This window comes from Dendroctonus ponderosae, unplaced genomic scaffold (genome assembly GCF_020466585.1).
Source record: "Dendroctonus ponderosae isolate FM_Combo_2020 unplaced genomic scaffold, Dpon_F_20191213v2 Dpon_F_20191213_6, whole genome shotgun sequence".
Classification (NCBI taxonomy): Eukaryota; Metazoa; Arthropoda; class Insecta; order Coleoptera; family Curculionidae; genus Dendroctonus; species Dendroctonus ponderosae.
The window spans coordinates 10957352-10969697 of record NW_026018814.1 but is presented as its reverse complement, the minus strand read 5'-3'; the positions used below and the strand labels follow the sequence as shown (position 1 = coordinate 10969697).

Here is a 12346-nt window from a genome sequence, read left to right as displayed (position 1 = left end):
CCAACTTAAATATTATCAAGAAAATTGCAACAGTGTAGAGCCTTCACTCTTTTATTTTTAATGAATCTGTGTGTATAAAGGTAACGTTTATACTTGGTGTTCATTCGCTTGCTCAAGAGATCCGATGTATTCTTGACACTCAAAATATGTTATTGTTGTGTCTGGTTATTCAACTTTTCTTTGCTTATATTTTGTTTTATGGTTTATATGAATAATTTATTGTGAAAACTAAATACATCAGTCGTAGTTTATACATTTAATGAAAATTACTATTCAGAATTTTGATTTTATTCTTCCAACATTCTACAACAAAATCAAACGCTTCCATTATTTCAAACGATGCCTACTTCAGGTGCAGATCTGGTATTAAAAATGTGAGTAATATTTACTAAAAGTTAACTCAAGGATAAAATAATTAAATCCTGATAATGTACTTTGCATTGCACACACTCTTCCAATTTTATTATTGTCCAATGGTTGTTGTGAATGTCGAGAAAATGTGAGAAATGCACAAATGTCGGGTAATTCAGGGCAAAGTTGTGCACTGTTTTTATCGATAAACTTACGTGTATATACAGGGTGTTTGGTAAGTAGATGCATTCCTTCTAGGAGGTGATAGTGCACGTAATTTTGGATATATTTGTTTAATACACCATATTCCGAAAACTGTATTAAATGTGTTAATGTATTAATGAAACAAATTATATTTTTTAGTATTGCGGAAACCCCTTGGATGTGTTGATGACATTTTATAGACTTAGGCACTTAACACCAATAAACGTTTTATGATAAAAATTTAGTTTTTAGCTTCGCCAGTGGCGTGGGCACAGGCACGTCTGTTGATAATTTTAAATAAAAAAATGTCACGCCACTAGTTTTTCTAAAAATAAATATTATTTTGCAATTTCATGTTCAATTTGGAAGATCTCTTGATTTTTTTACAACGCACCGTGTTTCAGTAAAAAATTTCACGGCGGCTTACGAGACCACAAACTTACCAATTTTGAATAACTCATACTCAAATAAATTATATATTAATTATTATTATTAATTAATATTCGGTTTTTTTCGAGATAACAAAAACGAAGGGTAGTTGTTTTAACTAAATTTTGTTTTGATGATTTACTTTAGTTTCTAATTTTTAACTCAACTGACAAAAATACACTCACAACTTTCTACGCTACAAAAAAACCACTCTTAGGCAACCGCTTTAATGTAAGTTGTTTTATGAAACAATGTATGACATGATGACAAAAAAGTAGTAAAAAGTAGCAATTGTTGATTAGTTATTTCTAAAACTTTTGTTAGTCTCCAAGAGAAACAGTGAAATAATCAATACCGAAAAAGTTACTCAAAATTGGGTTTAGGCCAGGTCATAAAAAGCATTGAAGCCCTCTTCAAGGGATTCATTTTTTAAAACTTACTCTTGTTGATTAGTGAAGCTAGACAAATAAGCACTTAAAATTGTTATTTTAGATTTTTCACTCGCCTTTTTATCACGATATGCTCTTAGTTTTTGAGCAAGAAAACATTGACCTTTCAAAATCAAACAACAAAATAACCCCCTTAATTAAAATGTGCTACACACTTAGAAAAATGTTCACTGACCACTCATAAAGTAGCTCCAATCATTGGTACAATGTGTGCAAAAGTGTTGATCTAAAATCGTTTGCGAAATATGGATAAACTTAAAAATTAAACATGTAGTTCGAAATTACTGTTACTTTAACACCTTGTACTTCTGGTCGTGCAAATGTTATTATATTTTTGAAGGTGAAACATACTAGTGAAGATATGTCACTATAGTGTGTGCTATTCTGTGAAATGGGAATAATATATTCTTGTATCATCAGACCATTCGATATACAACTCTCTCTCTCAAGTTCTAAATTCATAGACATTCAAAGATTCAATTGTTGATTTTTAACTGACTGCCATACATATTTCCACAATGTAGAGCCCGAACATGTTGAGAGGAAAGGCCTGTTTGTGATTGGTAATAAGTAAATTGAGTTACCCAACAATCGCAATCAATGCACGATCTATTTACAACTTTACGTTTATTTATTTCTACGAAATTAACAAATGACGAAGCTGAATCAATTTTTCTGTACCGAAATAACTATAATATAAGCTTGTACGAGCGGATGAGAATTAAAATTTCTTATCATTTAGGTACATATGAATCAAACATAATTTTATCAGATATGCGGTTAAGAAGAGAAAAATATCAGAAAACACTCTAGATTAAGATTGTAGCTAACATCATCTCGTGGGCGAAGGCAATTTCCACTCATAAAGATGAGTAATCTATAAGAATCTTTCGCAAAAAGTTTAAGGGGCTGCCTTTTCAACTTAAGAAGCTAAGTGGTAATTTTAGACAAATGTTCTGATAAAGCGCAGCACAGTGTTGATAAAATTATCAATTTGTCACGCTAGAGATTTTAATTACATTTACATACCCATTCTAAATTTTAAATTGTCTATCATTTAATTTTCAGCATTAAATCAAGTAAAAATTTTCAAGTCATTTTCATTATACAATGCACAGAAAGGGTAGCATTTGAGAAGGGTAGATGGGGATAAATGTTATTTATTACTTTTAGCTGTTATCATTTATGAACTGCTTAAAACTGATTATCTTTTGTTGAAAATGATTTAATATAGTCAGCAATTACCAACATTCACCTATATGATTTTCGGAATTTATCCGTCTCAATTGTGTGAGCAGAGTTAAACTAAATGTAAGTAACATATTGTTTCCATTGTGTGATCCTTGTTGTGGGTATTGCGGAGGTGAACATGAATACCGTGAATGTGACAGGAAGGAAAAACATTGTATAAATTGTGAAGAGGCTAATAAGAAGTATGGGAGTAGGTGCGAAACTAAACACGATGCAAGTGACGCAAATTGTCCAGTCTATGAATACTATCTGAAAAATCAAAGAAGAAAAATCGATTACTGTGGTATTAATGGCTAAGATTCAAGACGAAATTGCTATATTGAATGAACTTGTCTTAAGTGAAGGTAGAATTTAGACTAGGACAGATTGCAACAGAGTTTGTAACCTTCTTAATACTGCTTCTCAATTACTAAATGTATTACACCTGAATATTCGAAGCATACAAAATTATTTTGTCAATCTTATTGTATTTCTTTAGGCCTATAATCTCTCTTCTGATGTCATAGTACTGAGCGAGTGCTGGGGAGTTCCTGATGATAGTATATTTTCTGTTCCTTACTACAATATGTATTACAATCGTGGCAAGTAATCAGAATGATGGTCTTGTAATCTTTACTAAAACCTCTATCAAAGCTACAGTAAATGATCTGATATTGCAATCATCGGGAACTTCACTCACTAAACTGTTTATTAAATTGAACAATATCACTCATGACATCACTTGTATGTACAGGCCGCCCTCCTCATCCATATAACTTTTTCTGAATGACTTTGAAGAGTATTTGCAGAATAATCCTACAAATAATATTAAAATTTTCCTTGGTTATATTAATATAGATCCTTGTCGAGTGCATATGGCTTTGAATCACTGATAAATGGTTATACACGTATAACTATAGATTCTGTTTCATGTATAGATCATATATTTATTAAAACCAACAGAAAAAATAAATACAAAATTGAAACATTTATTATGGAAGCAGACATAACAGACCATTTTCCTATAGTACTTAATATAAGCAACCAAAGCTATAGAACTACTTCTAAATCCAAAATTGTAACTAAAACGGTTGAAAAGCTTAATTTACAAAGTTTTGAAAATCTAATTAAGAATACTGATTGGCATAGCGTAACTGATGGATGCAAAAATTGCTGCTTCTAAATTTTCTGATATTTTAACGAACAGAAAAACTATCACTTATGAAGAAAAAATAGATCTTAAATCATGGATCACGACCGATATAATAAATTCGATATAAAAAAGATACTCTACGAAAAATAAACTTTTATTTAAGCATGGTGCACATAATGGAACACTATATAAAAATTATAGGAAATAAAACTAAATAAATTAATAAAAAGACTAAACATGACTACTTCAAAAACAAAATAACTCTAGATTCTAAAGACATAAAGAAAGTATATAAAATAATTTCTGAGGCTACTGATCAAAATAAACCAAAAAAAAAGACCTACAAATAAAAAATGATAAGCTTGAACCATTTTCTAACAGTAAAAATCTAGCCAATTATTGTGACAAACATTTTGGTAACATAGCTATTAAAATGCTTAATAAAATAAATAAACCAATAAATAGATTCAAACTCCAATACAGTTCTACGTCATCTATGTTTTGACTCCGGTAGGCGATAATTAAATTATACACCTCATCAGCTCCCTCAAGAACATTTATGCTGCAGGCCCTGAGCAAATCAACTCGATATTAGTGAAGAAATTTAATTTATACTTTACTGAACCACTATATAAGCATATCTTTTACAACAGGCTCAGTGCCTTCTTATTTTAAAACCGCCATAATTACTCCAGTTTAAAAACGCCCCATCAGCGTAATTAATAATTTCTCAATTTTTGAATAGCAGAACCAACTGTTTGGCTGTTTCCTTAGACTTTGCTAACGCATTCGGTACCGTACCTCATTCAACACTTTTGAATGTTCTAAATTGCTATGGGGTGTGTGGGGTTGCATTTAATATATTTTCGAGCTACCTGAGAGAGAAAGCCAATGGTTAAGATTGGTGAAAAAAAAGATTTTATTAAAAGATTAAATTAAAATACAGATTGGCATCCCACAGGGTACAGTTATTGGCCCTTTACGATTCATCACCTATATAAACTCTCTAACATAACTAAAAATAAAAACGGTACCATTATATCTTAAGCTGATGATGCAGCTATCCTCTTTAATGAATCGTCGTGGTTGGATGTTAGAACACTAGCAGAAGGGGGACTTAAAAATATTATATGTTGGCTATAAACTTTCATGCTGACACTAAACATTGATAAAACAAATTATATAGCTTTCTAACTTACCTCTGTAAATCGACCACACTTTACAACTTTACGACTGGGGGATAGATGTATTGGGGCGGAGGAGTGCACCAAGCATTTGGGTATCACAATTGATAGACATCTCAAGTGGGACAAACATGTAACACGACTTGCTAACAACATACAAGACTTATTCCTAGATTTTACACTTTAAGACATGTTCTAAGCAGAAAAATCCTGCTAATGGTTTACAGAGCGTTGGTGGACTCCCTGATGAGATATGGAATTATTGTCTGGGGTGGCCTGTATGATAATTATCTTAAACAATTGAAAGTGGTTCAGAATTATATCCTTAAAGTTATATTTGGAAGTAATAAACGGTATTCTGCAGCTATTTTGTATTCTGAGAATGTTCCAAATGTTAGAACTTTATGCATCTACTCTGTATGCTGTATGTCTATACAAAGCCATCCTCTATTGAAACAGTTAATCATCCCTATAACATCAGATGCAATAAGCATCTTATTATACCAAATAATAACTCCAATATTAACTTAAGATTTTTTAATTACCTATCCCCTAAGTTCCATAATATGTTACCTATTAATGTTAGAATGATTCCTAAAAAACAATTGTAAGCAAAGATGTTTAAATTTTATATTTCGGAATTTAAATTGTTTTTTGGTATATTTGTAATTGTGTTTATTGATTTTTTGATGCGGATGTTGCTGATTTTGGTTTCCCATACTTCAGCTTTAGAATTAAGTACCTACTTGTATGACGACATTAGCTGTACATACAGATATTTATGTCTACGTGCAGCAAACACCTACTATTTAAACTCATTATTGTACAGAATATGTAATGTACTTCTATTCCTGTAATTAATTCAGTAATATATTAATATTAATTCCGATTTAGTGCCACTTTATATATATACGGGAAACTTCACCAGTTACTTGAAAAACCGTTATCGTAGAGCATTTTACTCTATACTAATAAATATTTGCCGCATGTTTGCTGGGTCCAAGATCGTGCACGAAACGGAAAATGAAAAATTTATTGTAACAAATGACACCCATTTGTAGGTCTCGAAAAAGTCGTTTTCAGACACATGCACATTTTCGCCATGATAAATACTTGTTACGGTATTTGAATTTATACGCATACATATAATATTTTCCTAGTGAAATATTCTGTTTTATATGTCTACTTTAGTATTTAATTTCAATTATTCAAGATTAAGAATTCAACCGATTATATAAACACTTGAAAAGCTCTGGAGCGTTTTTGATCAAGAACAGTTTGTATATCGACTAATCTCGTGAGAAAACCATTTTCTCCATATTCCTAATAACCGAAACGTTATTAAAATGAAAGTCCCAATTCTCAAGAGGTAATAAAATTGTGATATTTTTTCATCAGGTCAGAAATGGATATTTTTCGCGCTTAGTGCAAAGTTAATCAGGTGTTGGCGCATTTGGGACTTGGAAATTATCGGCTACTGAATTGCTGAATGCAATTAAAATTCTAGTTTCCATAACTATTACTTTGAACATGGAATTGGATATTGAATTAATATATGTTGCATCTATCAAACCTTCCTAAATGCCACATATCGGGGACGTAATTCAATAATGCACGTTTCTTCAGCATGAAACTACATTAGCTTTACGTTTTATCTAATAAGCACATCATTCAAACGATCAATTTCCTGAATAGAATCTAGTCAGCAACCTTAAATTTTCAACTACACTGAACTCTTGAAAAATGACATCCCCACTGCAGCTCACTAAAAGCACTATTCATGAATTAACTAATGAGACCGGCGAGAGCCCTTTTTAAAAACAATTTTTATTTCGTTAGATTACAAAAGTTTATAAAATTACTCGTTGACTGCCTGGCCTCCGCACATCTCCTTGGTAGTTATTGTCTCCAAACGGGCATATGATCTGCTGGCTCATCAGTTTATGGGAATAGGCGGTCAGTTAACTCATGCGAACGAACATTCACTTTATTAATGCATCTATTTGATAATTTAATTTAAACTTCGAAATGAGTAGGAAAAGAAGGTATATTTTGACTTCATTCACATATTTTGCTAAGTGGAATGCCATGTAGTTGCCTTTGAACCAACTGACGAGCATACATTTGACTAGAAGAATACAAAGATGAATTTGAATAGAAGTCATTTTTGGCTTATTGTTTCATTAAATTGATTGTGATTTCAAGTTAATACCGCTACTTTATCTGTATTTCAGAATATGATTTGTGTCATGTTGTGTTTGCCATCAGCGTTAATCACACTTTTAATAATTTTAATAAAATCAGTCACATTAAATCTGGCAGATGCATAGAACTTGCAAAGGTCTCCAATTAAACCTAGGTTTTACAATTCTGCAAATTCCCTTTTGCAATTAGACTTTTTCAACAACAAATTATGTAAGTTTCCTCGAATGCAATTAAGTAAAATTTAAGCAAACTTTAACTTTAATGATGCATTTTTACGAAAAGTTATAACTAAGACTCCTCGAAACCTCGTAACTAGCGGAATACTACGGAAGAAAAATTAAAAGCCTAATTAAACTGAATAATCAAAAAAGCAGGAAGCTCTGGTAATTTAAGTCTGCATGTGACCTTTTCCAGCTATTTAATTAAACATCAACTTACAGAAGGTTGTCACTTAATTAATATACAAATACAAGGCATTTTTTTATTATTAAAATTTGATGAACTGTAGTTAAATTTCAAATATTAGCAAGGAAAAATACCCTATAATTTCATTGATTGGTTGAGACCTGTTTATGCTGTAAACTGGTAAATTGTTTTGGAATTTGCGAGAAATATAAGCAAGTTAATTTTGTATTGAATAAATAAATTAATTAAATTTGAACTGTTTGAAAAGTTTCAAAACAATTATGCTTTACCCTCTAAAGAAAATCTCTAACAAATTAAATATCCCTATGATTTGCTAACTAACATGTTTTTTTTGCAGACTCAACATCCCATGGAGTTCTCCTTGCAATAAATGGTAAGCATAACATTTGTATTCAAATATTAACTCGGCTGAGTGGAAATTGGCAGATTTGTAATTGTTTTTACACTGTGCAACTTTTAGAGAATTTAATTTGCTGTTATTACTTGATAACAGTACTCGAAGACAAAATGTGTTGAATCTTTTATATAACCAGCATTTTGCTGGTAATGTTAAATAATATCATATTTTTTCAAGTAAGCTGTTCTTTTTGGAAATTTTAAAATAGTATACCATATTTATACATTTGTATGAGGGTGATCAATTAGTGCAGATTGTGGTTGCGTCTTGTCAACAGTAAATAATACGCTTGGGGGTAACGTATGTATTGTAAATGTAAATTTGATACGAACATTTTTCGATTGAAACCCACCACGGAGTTTTTCCAGCAGATTCGCTGGTATTAAAAATATCGCGCTTCGACTTATGCAACTTATTATATTTCATGCTACTTTGAGCGCTAATTTTTCGGCGACAGATTGATGTCGAATCCCTTTTTTACGCCTGCAATTAGGGCCTACCTAGTTTTTGCCATTGATTTATTTGCTGTTCACAACTGAACTACATAAACGATTCATTGTCATCACTGAAATTTAGTGCTAGTTGAAAATAAGCTGATGATTGAATAATAAAAATTGCAGCCTACGTAATAACTAACGACATTTTGATGATTTCCTGCCGAGCTTCACAGACATTGCATGTAGGTCGCAGAATTTTTCCTACAGTTCTTTTATAATTCTTTTGTTTTCTGAGCGTTGATTTTTTTGTGTAGGATTCCATGTTTTGTTTCTAAGGTATAATGGAATTGCTTTTAAAGCGCTTCACTTTTTTGTGTCTATTAATAAAGTATTTCTTGATTTGTTTTAATAAACGATTTCCTCCAAATAAACTAACATGTTCAATTAACAGTATTTCGGTTGATGCAAAGAAGTCTCAAAAACAGTAGTTTTTCAGCACACTTTGTTAGCCTGGGAAAAGGGTGAGAAAAAGGTGTCGAGTGTTTTCCTACATAAGAACACTGTTCCTTCAAAAAATGTAAAATAATTTGAAGGACTGAATTACACAAATCATTTTCATGTAAAATACACTGTCCTTTTCACTTCCTTTTGTGCAACATACATCTTCCGTATAGATGATATCTACAGCTAGCATTTTTTTTCATTCTTTAAAAATCATTGCATTTACCTCCTCTTATTGCAGAAATCCAACCATACTATTAAGTCCTACCCGCAAAAAATTGGTCACTTTAAATTTTTCGAACTATGTACTTGAAAACAACAGCACTGTTAATTCTAGAGAACAATATAAAAAATCGAGAATTCACCATGAAAATTTCGTGTTAAACGTGAAAAATCGCGCGCGATTTTCCAGATGTCGAAAGTTTCCAGATGCCGGTTGCGTTTCGGTTTCAGTGCCAGACATGCAACTGAACGTTGCTTTCAGCAGTGTTCATTCAGCAGGATGGAATTTCAGGAACCGGTAGGCGCACATGTTTCCTACCATAGTCATAGGTAAGTAATTGCCGGACTTAACAAATGATACTTTTAGCTTAAGGCACACATAGTTATGACATCGTTTTGTAAATCCATTAGTGTTGTTTTGAATTTGCGCAGATGCTGTAAGTAAATACTCTCGGAGGCCAACAGTAAAGATTATTTACCGTAGCGGTACCAGGTAGTGTAAATAGGCAAAAAATTTGATAGTAAAAATGTTTTTAAGCAAGGTTTAAGCAAAGTTAATCGTCCAGAAATAGGCACTGGTTGAAGGTTGATTCGCAAATTCCTGGATTGTCTTTAACATTTGCACCCTCCACGGAAGCACTTTATGTTGAGTTTTGCCCAAAGTAGATGAAAGAATGGAATGCGTTGCTTTAGAAGCTGTTCCGCATATGCTGGTATTTATACCATCGCTTTGAAAACTCAATTGAATAATGCAATTCTTCATTTTTTTCTCAACTGACCAAATTGGGAATTTTACAGTTCCATCAGTGAAAGTATCTTTTTTGGCCTGAGCAGAACGGCATTTGCAAGTGCTATCAAAAACAATGCTACAAAGTGTGCAATTTAATTTGTTTCCAATTATATCTCAGTTTCTTGTAAAAATGATCTTTTTCACCTTTTTTCTGTACTCCCTACATGTGACCACACACCTTCGGAGAAATGGCCAATTGTGAATCACTGTTTAATTTTAACTCAATTATGATGTGGAAACAGTCACTGCACCATAATTAATGATAAACAAGCCTTTGGTTTTTCCAAGCCATTGTATGAATAGCAAAATTGTTCAATAAAAATTCTATTAATAAAAAAAAATAATCCGAGTACTATAATTATTATATTAAAAACCCACTAAACGGGTGCAGTACGAAAAACAACGGTTGAAAACTTTTTTGGAACTAAAATATTACTGTTACAAAAATATACAAAAAACTGTACAAAAATATCAACTTTTTCTTCTCGTAAAAAACGGTGTCGAAAGTTTAAAGAGTATCTATATTTTTGGTTGTTCAGAACCAGTGTCTTTGTTGTAATAGACAACGGATTCGTGAGCACCAAGCTGCATTCGAGTTTAATTCTCGTCAAACATTTTAGAAACAAACTTTACTTGAACCAAAAATTTTTGTTTTATATCAGTCATATCCTGCCATTTCTTGAACTAATGCTTTCCAATAAAATTGAACAAAATATAGCGAAAGCTTCGTTTTGTTGGCTGTTTTAAGCAGTTGCGTCAGTTTTGGATTATTCCGCGCTATCATTTCTTTCGAACTAAGTCGAATAACATTATTTATTAACGGTGCAACGTGCTGAGGAAATTTGACAGTCTCGTCGGAAGTTTTCCCACATTTTAATATGGTAGGTACTTCTGTTTCGATGTCCCGCTTCAATTTCCTCGTTGCATATCCAATAACTGCATTTCCCGACAGACATGTTCAGAGAACACTTCAATTTACCTTTTTATTGTATGTTTAGGATGGTGCAAACTCAGGGTATACATTTTCCGGAAAACCGAACAAAAAGAAAATGAAAATCGAAAAAAATTAGAAAAAATGTCGGATCGTAGTTTTTTGCTTAAATGATAATACATTTCTTGATTTGAATCACTCTTAGGAAGTTTACACTTATGCATATAACGCAATATTTCGCTATTTATTCAGGTATTGTGCTGCAAGGAAAAATTATATTTTATTTTTATAATCCAACTTGTACGAACGAGTTTCTTTCTTTCCGTGAAGTTCCTCGCCCCCTTTTAACGATGAATAAAAATACTCTACTTCCGCATCGCATTTGTTATACATTGGTGCGTATATGTACCATATCCACTTCTCCTTGAGTAATTTGAAGTTCTAGCAGAATAATCCGCTATTTAGATTGCCCTAATTTTTATTTGTATATACATATTTTTTATTACTGATCGTGAGCAGCTACAGAAACCTTCTAAAGCTTTTAAACTCACAACGCCAAAAAGCAGACTCAGACTTAGATAAAAACTAATGCATTCCTCGACATTTTTTAGCAAGAATATTTGAACTATTCGGAGACGTGGAAAATAATCTTCCATAAAAAATAAGCATTTCAATTGTTCCTCTTCCAATTTCCAAATCTATCAAACACTTTTGCTGAGCTGCATGAATACAGAAAAAAAATTCCGACGCGCCAAAGCTTTAGAATGCGATCTACTTACAACTGAAATCCCAAAACCCTTTGGAACAAAGGCTCAAATTCTCACGAAGACTTTGTTTAATTGTATTCTGAGAACTGTAAAAGTCTATTATCCTGATCAGTGAAAGTTTGCTTAAATAATCATGGTTCATAAACCTGGAAGACCAACTGATTTAGCATGCTCCCAATTGTTTCGAAGCTGTTTGCAAAATTACTGCGGAATGTCTGTGAATATACTCGAAAACGTCCGTAGCGATACCCATTTTATCAATTACAAATCATGTATATTAAATATGCCGATATTAAATATCTATATATATAAATAATCTTTATTTCCTATAGAAAAAGGCTATCGACCCAATAGGTCTTTCTGCCCTTGTGTAGTTCATGTGTCTTAGCCTAGCTTACTCTAAAATTAATTCGTATTCCTAACTTGTATAAACTAATCAGTGATAAAAAAAAACTTAAAAATTCTTGGCTTACAAAGCAAACAGGTCTTAGTCGTTAGTTCAGTTGCGTTTGTAGGTGTTCTAGTAAACTATTTGTTGGGGTACGAAAACGGGAGTGTTTTGTCTTGTGAGGCAAAGGGGATTCAGTATCGTCCAGTTGTGGGGGTTGTTTGTCCATTTTGTCTGTAAGTGTATTAGTCTTTCCGAAATTTTTGTCATGTTTGTGCGTTC

At 32.2% G+C, this 12346-nt stretch overlaps 1 long non-coding RNA gene across 1 annotated transcript in view; it reads left to right on the top strand.

The window, feature by feature from the left end:
* Nucleotides 1–227: 227 nt before the first annotated feature.
* The window catches only part of LOC125504838, a 26816-nt gene continuing 14697 nt past the window's right edge, over nt 228–12346 (top strand). The window contains exons 1-2 of the long non-coding RNA XR_007281733.1: nt 228–374; nt 7969–8004. This is a non-coding gene — a long non-coding RNA (uncharacterized LOC125504838). The remainder of the gene's footprint in view (nt 375–7968; nt 8005–12346) is intronic.